The sequence below is a fragment of the Lissotriton helveticus genome, chromosome 3_1, assembly GCF_964261635.1.
Source record: "Lissotriton helveticus chromosome 3_1, aLisHel1.1, whole genome shotgun sequence".
NCBI classification, from domain to species: domain Eukaryota; kingdom Metazoa; phylum Chordata; class Amphibia; order Caudata; family Salamandridae; genus Lissotriton; species Lissotriton helveticus.
The window spans coordinates 669,480,659-669,494,279 of NC_136061.1; the positions used below are offsets into that span (position 1 = coordinate 669,480,659).

The following is a 13,621-nucleotide window of genomic DNA, read 5'->3' on the forward strand; positions in this document are numbered from 1 at the left end:
TGTTCTTTAACCTCAACATTTACCAGCATGAGTGGGGGCCTTCTGAGAGAATCTCTGGGTCCCTGCTCCTACTTTTTCATAAACTAAGCATAGTCCCTTTCTAGTCTCACATTGCAGTTATAATTACAGTTGAACTGCTATATTACAACTGTTGATTTCAGTGGTCCACACTTTTAAGTCCTAATTTACTACTGTCATTGTAGTTGTTAATGTGGTAACGATGTCCTTGATAATACACACCTTAGAGACTTTGATGCTGTGTGCTGGACGGTGGTTTGCTATTTGTGGATCCTTGTGGTGCCTTGTAAAGCACGAGAAACACACAAAAGGTGAAGGGAGGCTGATAGCAATATGTCTAACCACTGGCATTAGTTTGGGGTAACACTCCAACCCATCATTCTTTAGCTCATAATGCCACCTTAGGTTGGACCCAGGCATATGCAAATCAGTCTTGACCCTGCTCCTCATGGGAACAGTCCAGTCCAAGTCAGATCCTCTGTGAATGGAACACAAGCAACCCAGGACCGGTTTTGCCCTAGTTATGGGCTGATCAGCCCACTACAGCTTGGGTCCAACGACACAGTGAGCACGGGATCCACATCTGGACATACCCATGCCACTTAAGGCGGTACATGAAACACACAAAAGATGATGTGAGGCAGCTTTCAATAAGTCTAACCACTGGCAATAGCGTGGGATAGCACCCCTACCCATTGTTCTTTTTGGCAAAACCAGTGCTTAATTCGTAAAACAATAAGAGCCAGGGCCCTCTTTAGGAAGCCACTGCAGCTTGCACCACCCTTTGCCAGTCCTGCCAATGACAGTACCAACACAGCTTCTAACCAGCACACTCCTACAAGTGTGACAGTTCAGACTATTCCCGCTCTCCTCTGCCCCCCCAAAGCTATAATAATGGCTTGGGTAACATGTATTAGTAATCTTTAATGTATATTGCATTGATAAATAACTGTTGTTTTGCTCATCTCTAAATTAGACAAACAGCTCCACCTTATGGCAGACTGACATAAGTGCCAGTTTTAACAATTAGGTGCTGGTGCCAAACACCGGAAAACACCAGCTCAAATTAAGCACTGGCAAAATTGGTCCTGGGTTGCGTGTGTTCCGGTTTAGGGAGGGCCTGGCTTGGCAGTTCCGGCTGGACTGTTGCCATGAGGAGCAGGGTCAAGAATGATTTGCATATGGCTCTGTCCAAACTGATGTGGCATAGTGAGTAAAAGAACGATGCTTTGGGTTGCTATCCCGGGCGATTGCCAGTGGTTAGACAAATTGCAAGCATTCCTCCCATCATCTTTTGCGTTTCATTTACTGCTCTAAGTGGCATGGGGATGCCCATACATACATCTCATGCTTACTGTGTCACTGGGAGAACCTGGCCTGGCAGTTTGGGCTGAACTGTTCCCATGAGGAGCAGGGTCAAAACTGATTTGTATATGGCTGGGTCCAAACCAAGGTGATATTGTGAGCGTAAGAACAATGGGTTGTGATGCTACCATGATTGATTGCAAGTGGTTAGACAAATTGCAAGCATTCCTCCCATCACCATTTGTGTGTGCCTTTTAAAGCACACCATACATAATGCGCCTGATGTAGCCTGGACAGTCTCTTTTCTTCAGAGAAGACCTACTGTGGGCCAATAGGGATCATTTGAGATTACATGCATTCATGCAAAAATCCTCAACCAAGCCCAAAACAACCACAATAACTAGATTCTTTGAGATTAAACACACTTAACTATTGATAAAAGCATTTTAAGGGGACGAAAGGTAACTTACAAAGAGTCTTTATAAGTCTGTCAACCAGGGAGTCTCAGCGAGTCAGGATGTTCATATATATGAATAGCCAGGCAACACATCGCCCCACAAAAGACAGGGACAAGTGGTCCCCAGAAAGGCATTCCCCTTAAGATGTAAATGTAAATGTAAATGTAGTATACTTGTAAAGCGCACAGCTGCCCCAGCAACGGGGCGTCCCGGCGCTGTATAACTCTGGGGAACCCGTCCTGGCTTTCCCTGTGGGATGGTCCCTTGCTGGGAGTCCCCAAGGTGGAGCCAGGCATCCCCGGAATTGGTGGGGCCGTTGTGGAGATTAGGCAAGCTAATGCCCAGAGTTGCCGAGTGGAACCCCTGATTAGAGTAAGCACCGAAGCGAGAATTATCGAGTCCGCTAACCAAGGTCCACGACCCTGCCGCATCGGGAATTGAACCCTGGTCCCAGGCTGACTTCTGCTCTCAGGCCTGCCGCCTCTAACCAGTGAGCCACACTACACTAAGAGTGACCTATTTCAATGCCCACTAGTGAACAAGTGGTTGTATAGAACCTGTGGGTCATGGAAATGAAATTGGGTGGCTTTCTTATCCACACTCTGTTGCTAACACTCGCATTAAGGGTGGAGGAAGCGTGTGAGATTGAAAGGTCTCTGGATCATCTGTGCCAAGGAAGAAGGCATAATGTGTGTAAAAGCAAGACACCATCACTGCCTTAATGTTGCATTTTTCTAATATAGTTGCTGGAGATCATGAAATACTAGACCTGGGGCACTTGAGACCTGTTGGCTGGCATGTGGCATTGCCCATGGAAACTACTTTTGCATGGATTTACGACAGTATCTCAACAGGTAACAGTTGGCTGTCTATTTAAGAAAAAGATGTAGTTTCAAAGCTTTGACTAAGCTTCTCCTTCAGGTTGGCATCAACAAAGCCTAGGCTGGCTCACAGCATTTAACCCTTTTCTGGACTGTCATAACAATCTAATCCAGGTTCAGCATGCCAATCAACAGTCAGACCCCCCCTCCCAGGATATTGCTGCATGGATTAGCAAATTTAGCGGCACTAATATGGAAATTTAGCGGCTCAAATATGGGAATTTAGCTGCATTTTTTGAGCACTTTATTTTACTCATAATCATTAATTTTCAGCCTGAAATCAATGGAAACTGTTTTAGCAGAGTATTCCACTTTGAAATCAGCATGTTTAAAGGGTTTGCAGCAATACAGAAGCAAAGCTCCAGTCCTAACCTCGTGGGAGGGAGCTGATTTTCTCCCTGACCTGTGGGCACCGCACTCTGCACCGCCTCAATTCACTTCGCCGCCCTGGTCTCATTGACGCCATCACTGCCTGCTGAGTTCAACACCTGTGACCGCATCGTGGCTGGTGGCACCGCTCGTAAATTTTACGACGCACCGCCTCATCCAACACTGCAGTCTGGGCTACCGTAACCAGCTCTGTCGCTTGCACCGTGACCTGCCAGCTCCACAACAAGCACCGCCTCACTCTGCATCGTAGGCCTGGTCCCACCGATGCCGCTGGACGACCGTCACCGAGTCGCTGCCTGCACCGTGCCTTGAGGGCAGCGCTTCACCTCACATCGCAACCACGAAGGTTGCCATGACCAGCTCGCACCAACATGTTGGCCGTAACGCAAAAGGTACTGTTCACGAGTCTGCCGACACCCCCGACCAACGCGGTCAGATGGAGCTGTTGGATTTTGTTGTATTCAGTATCGCTGTAGCACCGGAAGGCCAATGACCTTTGGTTTTCCAAGTGACTTTTTAGAATTTTTCAACACAAGCTACATTAAATTAACCTTTGTTTTTTCAGTAACTGAAAACTGAATGACTGAGGTATGCGGTATATCTTACTTTGTTATATTTTGTGGAGTCCATGTGCGGCGCCACTGTATTTTCCTGGATAAATATGGCTTTTTTTATGGCCCTTTCATGTGTAGCTGGATGCAGGGAAGGGGATGTTGTGCGCACACATGTACATTGGTGACTGTCAACGTAGATTTGCTACTTTGAAATATATTTGATGGTCTGTTTGGGTTTCAAATGTCTGAATGTAGAGGCCTTTTTGGGGTAAATGTAGATTGGTTAGAATAAATCAGTATTTGTAGTGGTTCGAGGACCACCTCTGCTTCAAGGCACTCACAATCACTTTTAAATGGCAGGATCTTCCAAAGCACATTGTTATTTGAGAATGGAACTGTGACTTTAAAACACAGCACAACAGACAGTGTTAAAAAGGCATAGTTGCTACAGGGGGCTGCACAATGCCTCAGCATCCACCCTTTTCTACTGAGTACAGCTCAAGGTTGTGGCCAGGAATACTAGGCACAGTTCAGAGCCAGTGGCATTGGGCAGCGCTTAGAGTCCTCTGTGCATGGTCAAAGTGCTATGCAGGATGCTTTGCAGAATGTACCCACTGATTGTGTTTTGTGCCCAGTGGTGCTGTGTAAAGCCAAAGCCTGTGCATAGTGGGTTCTCTGGAATATGGACTTGGGACAGGGCATGTAAAAAGGGAGCAGCACAGTGCATTCAGCCAGGCTCTGGGCCAAGTGACCAAAGCACCCTACCTAAGGTTACTCACAGTGGGTTTAGTGTCCCAAGGACGGACGCCAAAGCCAAGCCCTACAACCGGCGGCCAATGAGCTCAGTGGCACAAGGATGGACGCTTAAGGTCCGCATGAGTGTGCCTAGCGGCCACTGCACACACACAAAGCCAAGCCCAGTGGGTTCCAGGTTGTGAACACCGGATATAGGATGTGGCCAAAGGCCATGCCCTGCACCCAGCAGCCACTGTGCACAGCTGAGGCTGTACAGCGTGGTACTGGGCATATGGGAACTGTATGGGAACTGGCTGCAGAGAGTGGCCCAAAGGTACAGCAGAAGCACATGCGAGGTGGGGCTGGGGCTATGAGGACTATTCCCATCTGGGGAAAAATAAAACACTGGCAAAGCAGGTAGCTCTGCGCCCGTGTGTCACAGGTGAGACCTATTAGTTTGAGAATGTTTTTAAGATTGTGCATTCAGAAATGGAAATCACATTTGTGCAAGGTAACCTTTTTTGGGGAGAATCAGTCCAAGAGCATGATGGCAAAGTTAAAGGAAAGGCTAAAGTGCAGCTGCAACCTAGAACAAATCAGATTAAAAGGCCTGGAGATTTAGAGAAGATTCATTGTGTGAGGACCCCTCAGCTCATTCAAACCTTCTGAGGCTGTGAAGAGCCTCTGTCAACCATCCCATAGTGTATTGTGCATTGTGCAGTTTCCTGGTTAGTGCTCTGGCAAAATGATATTAACTTAATGTCATAGCAATTGGCTCCCTTTTTTTTGACTATGGTGACTTTTTTGTCAGCCATGAGATGAGGGCCCCTATCACCTTATCACAAGCATCAAAGCAAGAAAGAATTCATTCACGCCTCGCTGAGGCCTGTGCTGGGAGCTCAGTTCCACTCACTGGGGCCTAACTCATCTGAGAAACTGCCTGCTGTGAAAGGAGACAACCTAAAACGGCACTAGACTAGTGCCGTTTAAGTTTGTTTTCGCATTCCTTCAATTTCGCGGGCACTTTTGTAAAAAAGTTTGGCATTTTTACAGAAGTGCTGATTTCACAGCAAATAGCGAAATCCTGGAGGGTTTGAACAGTGTGGTCCATGTTCAGTGCTTCAAGAGTTCAAGGTTCTGCAAGAAATTGAGTTGCTAGTTGAGGGGAGTAGTCAATCAGCTCAAGTAATAACCACAGTCCTTATCAGGTCAAACCACTAAAGTCAACAAAATCTGAGCTCAACACCCTGGTAGTTATGGCACAAGACAGACAGGCTTAACTTAAAGGCAATGTGTAAAGTATTTAAACGGTACTAAAGAAATAATAAAGTCAAAATGCAAAACAACATAAATCTCAAAACACATTGGGAATATAGAGTCAACTTTAATAATTAAAATGACAAAAAATCCAATAAGGGGAACTGGAGGTATAAGGGTTTACATTGTTAAGTAGAAATAGCATCTAGAACATAAGGTGCCAATAATAGTCTGTAGTAGAAGAGGTGCAATTTAACCCTGATCGCTAAGAAGCGCAGGCTGGATACATTTGTCAGGTTCTTCATGGTCAAAGATTTTTCCTTCTGACTTTAGTCCTTTAAGTCCCAAAGCACCATAGGAGTTAACTTCTAAAGCTCCCAGGACCTCAGGGGAGGCACTTAGAGATTCATAGGGTGGCAGGCAGAGTCCAGTCGAGATCCAGTTGCCACTGATCAGCTGAGTATTTGCAGGAAAGACCTTTTGTAGCTTGTTGTATCCCTGTAGTTTGAACAGGAGGTCAGCCGTATGACCCTAGAGTCAACTTCTTCGTACTGGGTTCAAAAGAGAGAGCAGGTCCAGTCCTCTAGGGCTCTTCTCGGATTGCATACAGCAAGTACATTACTATTCTGATCTTTTCAGGTCCAAGAGTGTTCTGAATTTGGTGTCTGTAGATGGCACCTTTATGACTGGCATGAGTTAGAGGATGTGAATGACCCCTGGGGCCAACCTAACCAATAGGGTAAAGGTTACCAGGGCTAACCCTACCCACTTGGGGCATTTTCAAGATGGCCGTATTCTTTGGCAGCACTAAACTTGGGCTCTGAGGGTTGGTTGGTTGGTTTTATGCATGTGACAGGGGAGACATCTTTAAAGTTATTCAGGTCCTTGGGCCCAGCCACAGGCCATCCAGTTGAGGGCACAACAGTACCTTTCTGCACCCAAGGCATTTTGCCCTGTCCAGGGAGCAAGTTCACACCTTATTTATGCCTACTGAAATGCTAATTATTGGCTAGCAGAAGCTGGAGAGCAAAATGCAGATTTAGCTTCCAGGGACTTCCGGCAGGGCAAACGTAACATTCTACAAGCTACTTTTCCGTAATATCTAGAAAAAATATGACATTACAATTTAATTGGATTTTTAATAACTATAAAAAATATTGTTTTCATTATTTAATTGATTATGCAAACATTTTGCTTCTGGGAGACTTAAATTATTGGGCGATTGAGGAGACAGGTGGTTATATGGAACTTTTTGACACTCGCTTCATTTTTAACCTTGCTCAATATGTGAATGATGCTACACACGAAAAGGGTCACATATTATACCAAGTCTGGTCATCCAATCCAACCATTTCGGACCTTACAGCCTTACCCTACACGTGGTAAGACCACCACCCTAGTTGGTTCTCATTGAGAGATTACTTTTGGTGGAAACCTTCCCCTTGTCCAAGCTCCTTCACTAGAAATTGGAATAAAATACACATGGAGTCATTCTGGATACCTTAGCACTTCACCTTCCTACCTCCACTGAGAAACTAGAAGAATATGAGGAGGCACTAACATTTGCCAGCAACAATCATGCCCCCCTACAAGAAATTAAAATATCTTGATGCCATGAACCTTCCAAATTGTTTTCGCAGACTTTAAAGCTTGCTAAATTGGAACTTTGGCAAGCTGAACTGAAATGAAGAAACGTTTAAATGCCTAAAGCTGAGAGAAGCCTTTTTTCAGCATTTGAAAAACTATTAAAAAAATTCTATCAGGTGAAGACAACTTTTTTCTATAACAAAATTGTGGAAAATAAAACAAAGCTTATATTTGAGACAGTCAAGGAATGATCAAGTCCAGACAGAGTAATCACACCTGTGGTGCCTTCACAAGAGCTATGTAATGCATTGAACTCTTTCTTTAAAGATAAAATAAAGATGATAAAAGATAGAATCCATCCCAGCTCTTTGACTCTGGCTACTCCACCTGAAGATAGTAACCCTTTGGTTCTATCGGCCTTCCCAGACATCAGGGATTGCTTCCAGGAATGGATAGTCAAAATCAGATCTGGTTCTACGAATGACATCTGCCCCCATATTCAAAAGACTATTTTCTACCACTTTCCAGATATAGCCATCTCCTTCCTCAATCTATCGCTTAAATAGGGGAAGGTCACTCATTCATTCAAGAAGGCAGTGATATTCTCCCTCCCAAAAAAGCTGGGTAGGATCCTACCAACCTAGACCCATCTTTTTTACTTGCTTTTTTGGCAGAACTACTTTAGGCACATGTTGCCTAACACCTTAGCACCTTCTTAGATGAGTCTGCTTTTCATGATCCCCGCTAGGCTGGCTTCGGTCCGGCTCATTCAACAGAGGCATTCCTTCTGGTAGCCCTGGATGGTTTAAGGGATGGAGCGGATAAAGACGTTACTCAGACGCTTGTCCTTCTGGATCTTTCCGCTGCTTTTGCCACAGTCAACCATTCCATTCTGATCGACCGTGTCAGAACTGCTGGCCTTCAAAGTACCACCCTCGACTGGATGAGGTCCTTTCTAGAAAATCGCAGTCAGGCAGTCCGCTTCTTTCCTTTCTGCTCACCGAAAGTTCAACTTGGATGTGAAGTGCCCCCGAGCTCCTCCCTATCCAGTCTTTTATTTAATCTGTATATTTGGCCCTTGATACTCTCTCTTCAGCAGAGAAAGGTGAAGATATATAATTACGCTGATGATATACAGCTGATCTTCACAATCAACAACACTCTAGAATCTAAAACCTTCTTTCAAAACACCATGCTTTATATACAGGATTGGATGGATAACCATCAACTGAAATTGAACTCAGACAAAACTGAATTACTGGTGACAAAGGACAAACTTCACCTTTGGAACCCCTCTTTTTTGGCCTCTGGAAATGGATGCCCCTCACCTTCAAAGAAAGGGCAGAAAAGTCTTGTCATCAACATAACTGAGGATTTAGCTATGAACTCAGACAAAACTGAATTAGTGTAACGAAGGACAAACTTCACCTTTGGAACCCCTCTTTTTGCCCTTTGGAGATGGATGCCCCTCACCCTCAAAGAAATGCCAGAAAAGTCTTGCCATCCTCATAGATGAGGATTTAGCTATGAACTCAGACAAAACTGAATTAGTGTAACGAAGGACAAACTTCACCTTTGGAACCACTCTTTTTGCCCTTTGGAGATGGATGCCCCTCACCCTCAAAGAAATGCCAGAAAAGTCTTGCCATCCTCATAGATGAGGATTTATCTATGAAACCTCAGATATGTGCAGTGATCTCATACCGCTTCCAGCAGCTTCGTAAAATTAAGAAAATAGGAAGGTACTTTACAGTGGAAGAGATTATTCAAATCATATTCGCCTTTCTAATGTCCTGTATTGACTTTACTAATGCTCTATTTATATGGAACTTCCTTCCGGCCTTGCTCACAGACTGCAGATAATACAAAACCAGGCAGCTAGCCTGATCTTTCAGGTGCCAAGATACTGCCACATAAAAACCCTGGAGGAAAAACTGCACTGCCTCTCGGTAGCTCAAAGGTCCATTTTCAAAACAAGATGCCTTATCTTTAAATCTCTCTACAGCAAAAGCCCGGCTTTCTTATCTACCAAAATTCAGCTCTTTAATGCTAACCGCCAGCTCAGGTCAGCACACTCAAATCTACTGGTTGTTCCTAGAAGCAAAAGAAAGAGATTGGGGAGCCAGGTTTTCTTTGTCTACTTCCCACACTTGAAACACTTTCCCCCTTGAAATAAGATCTTCTGTGAACTATGAGAGTTTCAGAAACAAATTGAAAACTTTGTTGTTCAGACAAACTCATGAATAACTTAGTCAGTAGTAGCCTCTTTCTACCCCAGCGCCAAAAGACCTTTTTGGTGGACTTGCGCTTGACAAGTGATCACTAACATGACAACATTATTTTTCTAGCTAGTCCCATTCTGAAGATAGATCAATATTGCACCCCAGTGCTTTACTATGGAGAAGCTAACCCTGCTACAGTGAAAATAGCTTTGAGGGGCTAGTCACTGTGAGGACACATGGGGCATTAAACATTTACTTGTCCCACTTTTAAATACCACACACCCCTCCTGTATGGGCATTAAGGCCTACCTTAGAGGTGACTTATTCAACATAGTAGCCAAGCCCCTTTGTGCCATCACACCATAGGTGGGATCATCATGTAATGTAAATGTAAAATAGCTTTTATATAGCGCATTCTATCACTCCAAGGAGCATCTTGGCGCTGTGAAGCCCCCCTAGAGTGACAAAAGGTGGTTTAGCTAGAACAACTCCTGAGAACATAAACCTTACACTAGAGCCCTACAGGCCGCATCAGTGAGCGTAACGACCCAGGTCTTTAAGGCTTTCCTAAAGAGAGATTCTGATGGAATTAGACGGAGCACGGGAGGAAGTTTGTTCCAGGCTCTAGAGCCTAATACCACAATGGATTTTCCACCTTTAGTGGCTAGCCTGAATTTTGGGACAACTAGCAGATTGAGGTGGGAGGATCTCAGATTCCGGGTCGGAAGGTGCAGTTTAAAGTTTTTTGAAAGATATCTGGGTCCTTGTGCGTGATAGGCTCTAAAAGTGATGATCAAGATTTTAAACAACAACGCTTATGGATGGGGAGCCAATGGAGGGCATGAAGTGCAGCCGAGGCCGAAGATTTCCTGGGTCAGCCCAGAACCAGGCGGGCGGTGGCATGCTGGACCATCTGCAACCTATGGAGCACGGACTTATTAGCTCCCGCATACAAGCTGTTGCAGTAGTCCAGTCTTGATGTAATAAGTGCCACCGCTACCGTCTTTCTCGTGGACAATGGGAGGAGGTCAAAAAACTTCCTAAGCATTCTAATGATATAAAAACATGTGCTGGCTACCCCAATGGCTTGTTGCTTGAAAGATAATGCATCATCAAACTTGACACCCAGGTTACGGGCAGAAGAGATGGTGTTTGGAGGAGCTTCAGCGCCTTCAGGCCACCACTGCTTGGGGGAAAACAGATTTTGCGGGCCAAAAGGTAATATCTCTGTTTTTCCAGAATTACACTTCAGATGGTTGGTTTTCATCCATTCAAATGTCGCTGCTAAGCAAGTTTTAAGGTTTTCTTCCGCTTGAAATGACTCCTTGTCGAGTACCAGGATGAGCTGCGTATCGTCAGCGTAAGATATTGTGCCGATCTGATACGAAGAAATAAGCTCAATCAGGGGTACCATATAAAGATTGAAAAGTACAGGGCTCAAAGTAGAGCCCTGAGGTACCCCTGTTCTGATAGATTTTTCATCAGATCTAAAATCACCCAGCACCGTGATTTGTCGTCTTTGGCTCAGGAAGTTTTTAAACCAGTCTAGTACTACTCCTCCTATCCCTGCGCTCAGGAGACGGTCAATCAAGATGGTATGGGAGACCGTATCGAAAGCCGCCGATAGATCGAGTAATATCAAGATGGCTTTCTTCCCTTGGTCCATGGCGGAGCGCAGGGATTCAGCAGAGAACAGGAGTGCAGATTTGGTCGAATGTTTGGACCTAAAGCCCGACTGATTTGAGTGCAGGATGTTGTTATCTTCCAGGAATGTGGTAAGTTGACTATTGACGAATGACTCCGTCAATTTAGACAGCAAAGGCAACAGTGAAATGGGCCTCAAGTTAGAAAGGGTTGTAGGGTCAGGTAATGGTTTCTTCTGAAGGGGCTTAACCGCGGCTAATTTCCATTCTGGTGGAATCTCTGCCGTCGCCAATGACGAATTAATAATCCCATTAACTATGGGATTAACCTCATTGTCCAGGGCTCTTAAGAACATGGGGGGAAACGGATCAAATGGTGATCCTGACTTGCTAGATAGAATGGCTTGGCGTGATTCCTCCAGAGAGATGGGAGCAAACACATTAAAAAGGGGCTTATTTGGGTCGCTCTCTCTACTTGCTTCTATAATTTTATTCTCAATGGAGGTTGAAGTTAAGATTGGAGGTGGAAATTCCTTGACAATAGCTGATTATCAAAGTAATCAGCTATAGAGTTGCAAAGTGGTAGCGAGGGCGGAATGTCTTGCGCGAGTGCCCTAGGATTAGTAAAGCTGTTTACAATCTTAAATATTTCTTTTTGGTCATTTCCCGAAGAGGCAATAGCCTCTGAGAAATGGACTTTTTTTGCTAGTTTAATTGCGGCATGGTACTGCCTACGTGCTGCTTTGTAGATCCTACGGTCTTCTTCCATATACCTTCTACGCCATCTACGCTCTAATGATCTCACTTTGCCTAGTTCACTCTTCAAAATGGGGGAGAACCAGGGGGCGCTCCTTTTGTTTTTATTGCCCCTTGAAGTTTTTTCCTTCAACGAGTCTGGTTGGTTACTTAGAGCTGTGATCCAATCGCAAAAATGTTGATTATCTATTGTAGTGTGGCCAGATAGTATAGGTTTGGTCTCTGTTACGTTTATTAGGAAATCTGGTTGGGCAAGGACTTTTTTCCAGTCATGTTTCTTCCCTCCTATAGATCTTATTTTTGTGTTTCCATGAGTATTATGGGTTGAATTAAAAGTCACCTCAAAAGGAATGAGCTTGTGATCTGACCAAGTTTGGACTAATGGAGATGAACAAGTCAACAGGTTAAAATTTGAGCAGATACAGTCCAATGTATGGCCCGCGCTATGCGTAGGTTCATTGGTTAGCAGGGTTAATCCAAGGACATTAATTATTTCCATAAAACACATTACTCCTGGGTCTTTAGGGGAATCTAGATGGAGATTGAGATCCCCTAGTAGTGTAAAATGGGCAGCTCTGAGCGTAAAATTGCTCAGTACATCCCCTATGCTCTCTAAAAAGTCTTGGGATTGTCCCGGGGGGCGATATACAAAGGCTCCAGAAAATGTTAGGGAATCATGGATGGTTAGACAGAAGGCCATTGCATCTGCCCCCTTAATATCAGGTAGTTCATAGGTGGTACAGGTTATGGTGTCGCGATGTATAATAGCCAAACCCCCTCCTCTTTGTTCTTGTCTATCTAGACGTTGGATTTGAAATCCTTGTCGGAGGGCTACTACTATGTCTGGGTTGCACCACGATTTTAACCACGATTCTGTTATGAAAAGCCAATCTAAGTTTCTTTCTGTAATCAGATCATGAATGTGTTGTGCATTTTTACACATAGATCTAGCATTAATGAGTCCCCCTCGTAAAGTGATAAGTCGTGGCTTCTTATTGTATGCTGGTTCTGGCCAAAAGGTTTTCTTGCAGTGTTGGCAGTGGATTGGGCCGTGCCATGTGTCGGGTTTAAGGATATCATGGCAATGCGGGGAGGGATTGTTCAAAGATAAAAGATATGATCTAGACATACCAGGACCTGTGTTATGTGATACATTCCTCGTGGCCCTTGGCGCTTCCCTGGCGCTGACGGGCGCTGACGGGCAGGACTCTGGCATGACTCCGGCGTGAGTCCGGCGAGTCCGCAATCGCGTCCGCTACGCGGAGAGTGGACGTCCCCTTTTATAGTCAACTAGAGCGCGTCACAGCGCTTACCACCCCCAAGATGGCCGCCGCGTTTCCCTTCGACTGCTCGGGACCGATCTCTCAGCGTCTATGCTCAGCTGAGAGTGGCCCGAGTAGCGGAGGAGGGAGGAGAAGCTTCAAAATAAATTTTTAAAGTGCCCCAGAGTGCAAGGTAAAATACACTGCCTTTTCAGTCAAGCAGGGTACAGGGTACAGTCAGCACGCTAAAATGAAGCAGGATAAGGGATAGTGCAAGAACCTCCCGGCTTCCGCCTCAGGAGGGAGAAAAATGCTCATGCTAGAACCATGCCATGCTTTAAAGTTGTCATGTTCCCTCAGTGAATAAAGAAGTAATTGAGTGGACATCTCAAATAATGAAGTTGCTCATGTGTAAAAAAATAATCAAATCAATACGTAAAATATCAAAGATATTCTTCTTGCTGGAGCTGTTGCTGGAGCCTTGTGCCAACATTAACATCAGTTGCCACCTGCAAGGTGGTTGCACTCCACCTCACTTCAGAGTTGCAGCACT

The 13,621-nt window shown here is 44.9% G+C and overlaps 1 protein-coding gene across 10 annotated transcripts in view; it reads left to right on the forward strand.

Moving 5' to 3' along the window:
- LOC144822836 (CYFIP-related Rac1 interactor A-like) overlaps positions 1 to 13,621 on the forward strand; it is a 193,267-nt gene that overhangs the window by 80,458 nt on the left and 99,188 nt on the right. The window lies entirely within an intron of this gene.